Source organism: Monopterus albus, unplaced genomic scaffold (assembly GCF_001952655.1).
Source record: "Monopterus albus unplaced genomic scaffold, M_albus_1.0 scaffold376.1, whole genome shotgun sequence".
NCBI lineage: Eukaryota > Metazoa > Chordata > Actinopteri > Synbranchiformes > Synbranchidae > Monopterus > Monopterus albus.
The window spans coordinates 243,751-247,202 of NW_018128256.1; positions in this window are offsets into that span (position 1 = coordinate 243,751).

Consider the following 3,452-nt stretch of genomic DNA (forward strand, 5'->3'; position numbering starts at 1 on the left):
GGTCTGTGCAAGAAGAAGATCAACTGCTGGAGATCGCAAATGACGGCGGCCTTAAAAGTATGTTCGAGACAACTCTGTCGGTGTTCTCGGTTAAAGTCATGACAGAATACCCTGAATACAAATAAAATCTGCTAGTAAAAGTTGTCATTTCAAACATTTTAATACAAGTGGAACACTTTTGTTAAATACCTGCTCTAACCATGTAAAATTTAATTAGCAGTTTACAATAATTCCTACAATATGCAAAGTGAGATGGACTGGATTTGGTCTACACAGCAGAAAATATCGTAAAGACATCTGATCCAGTACATTTTCCTGGTGACTGAAAAATAGCCTAATAGTTTTGAAGATTAAAAATTCAGCTTTATGAAGTGCAAAGATAAAAAGGACAGAGGACAGAGGTATGTTTTTAAACCAGTATTTAGCTCAAACATTCCTTGAATAAATATGGACTGTATAAGCAATCCAGCGGTCAAATTTGTGTTCTAATAAAGTGAGAAAATGCAGCTTCGCAATCAGTCTGAATACAACCTAAGGAATTTGGTGCTAACAAAATTCATCACATCATGTCTGAGCCACTTTCTACCAGAGGCTTCTAAACATCTTAAGAAAGAAAGATATGAGTATGTACACTTGCCAGCAGCGCCTGAGTGTCTCAAGGTTCAATTTTATATTTTTTCCATCAACTAAAAAGAAAATCAAGCATTTATTATAAGAGAACAGCACTGGTTTTCTAAGCATTTGTACTGTTTTATACATATGTGTATATATATATATATACACACACATACACACACATACAGGATATAACAAATGAGTCTTATTTGTTCAAAAAGAACTGAATAGTTATTATTTGAGCCTGGATTGTAAATGTTTTTTGACTTTTAGCCACAACATAAAGTACAGTTAATTTGTAATTAACTCTCCTCTAATTTGTACCCCCAACCCAACACTGCAGTGAGAGTTTATCTGTAAAGAAATCAGGAGAGCCCCAGTAATCATAAAGTTTGACACTTTTCAAACAACCCCAGGGGTACAGGGCCACTCTCTGCAGCTTCTGTGCATATAAAACATTGCTGTTCTCATGCTGTCTTCACTCTGTGGAAACAAAAAAAAGTCAAATCCCTTCCCGTTGGCACTGCAGGATGTCTGTTATGCACAAGGGCAGACTACCTTCTTGTTACCATGGCGACTTTAACCAGTGCTTGAACTGGAACAAAAAAAAAAAAAAAAAAAAGGGTTCCAGTGTCTAAACCAGAAACATACAGTGGGATTTTGTCTGACTTGACTGTACAAATGAGCAACTTCTGGGTTTTAGTTCAGCTCATTATTTTCATATGGTAAATTTTCTAATTTAGTTTTCCCATATTATGTCTTCTCCTCCCTTAAAAAAAAAACAAAAAACAAAACAAAAACTTTGGATAAAATGCCCAATGGATCAAAAAGAGGAAAAGCACATTGGAGAGAAAATGGTTAAGCACATTTTAATGACCAAATATGCCACATGGTCAATTTTCTTTACAGCACTGCACATAAAGGATGACACACCTCAGGATCGCTTAGAGCCCTATATTTTCAGAAAATATGCAAATGTGCTTCATTCACAATTACTTATCTTGGCAGGCAATTTCAGCACAGTCTTTCTGGCTTGACTTGTTTTTGTGTTTTCCCTTTATTATTCAGCTGTTTTCTGAAATTCTAACTTGTATACAGGCAGCAGTAAGGTTTAAATACAGCTTCGTAGTGTTCTCCACTTTGACAACAGAATAACTTCAGTCTGTGTGTGTGTGTGTGTGTGTGTGTGTGTGTGTGTTCAAACTTGACAATATGTCTATAAAATCAGCCTTCACACATTCATAGGTCATTACCACATCATTTGGCTACAAAAGAGCTTCAAAAAGCAAGGCATTTTATTCATTTAGCACTTTTTTATACACAAATGCATTCGAAAGTGCTTTATCAAGACACAATACACACTTTATAAACAATGAAAATGAAGAGAACATTCTAAGAGATGACAGCACAAAAATATAAACAGAGCGCCGACAACCTGAGTTCAGACACATCTATGTTCCATTTCAGGGGGACCTTGGCAATGAAAACTACAACAAGCCAGACATACCCCCCCCCCATGGGGTGGTTCTGCCTGCCATTGTCAGTTCTGGACTGTGTGTCTCGTCCACCAACACAAGATTTTGGGGACGAGAGCAAAAATCTCAAGTCTCTTTTCCTGCAGCTATGTGGCAGAAGTGAATCACGTGTTGCAGCTCAGACAGCAGCAGATTTCTTCTCTTTTTTCCAGGTTCAATTAGTGAAAAAGGGACAATTTATACTTAAAACAATATAAATAAAACATTTTTACAAATGATACCCATATCAATCAGTATTTTGTAGTACATAGTAGGGAGTAGTGGTACGCAATGTGCAAAAACAACCAATGCCAGTACGCCCAGTAAATCACTAGCAAAACCTCCAAAACCACTACTTTGGCATTAAGATTATTTTTGCCACTGAATATAAAATTTTCCGGGTTGCAAGCGAGAGCAGACGTCTTTACTGCTCCTCTTGTCTGTTCTATATTTCAAGTCTTTGAGCATAGAGCATATTTACAACTGCTAAAATGCCTCAAAGAGGGAAAAGAGCTAATAAATCAGAAGCGACGGAGGATATGGAGGCAGAAGAAATGTGTCATAGAGCGGCGCAAGTTAAAGATATCGTGGATCATGAGAAACAGATGTTCATTGCGATGCTTAACCAACAGCAGGAGTGCTTCAAAGGCTTTGTGCAGCTAATTATGGAAACAAACAACAAGAGATTTGACGACATGACCAAAGAAATACAGAAGATAAAAACGAGTCTGCAGTTTACCCTTGACAGAGAAAAAAACAAAGAGGGTGAAATAATAAATGAGTCGTGAGGTGGACTTGGGATGTGGTGCTAGAGAGAGAAAGGATCATGTGAGTTTATTGTCTGGGGTGGAAGCTTCCAGGGATGCTGGATGGTCTCTGTATAGAGAGATGGAGAAATGGACTCTGTTTAGGTCAAAGGGTTTTTGAGAAGAAGTGGGGTGAGAGCAAGAATGAAAAAGAATTTTCTCACTGTCCATGTCATGGTCTCCTTTCAAAAGAGATGAAAGAAGAAAAAGGGGAAAATAAAGTCCCTTTAATTGCTGTTTCTGAAACTTGGATGAATAATGTAAGGGGAATGGATTTTGACCTTGATGGCTATGACTTGGTATGCACAAACAGAGAGAATAAGATGGGAGGTGGTGTGGCCTTGTACATAGATAAAAACTCTTGTTATAAGAAAGTAGACAAAATGTCTAGGGTAGTTGATAATTTACTGGAATGTGTGACTGTTGAACTACTTTTGGAAAAAAAGAAAAATGTTGTAATAAGCTGTATTTAAAGAGCACCTGGAGCCAGCATAGAAAAATTTAATGACTGGATGGA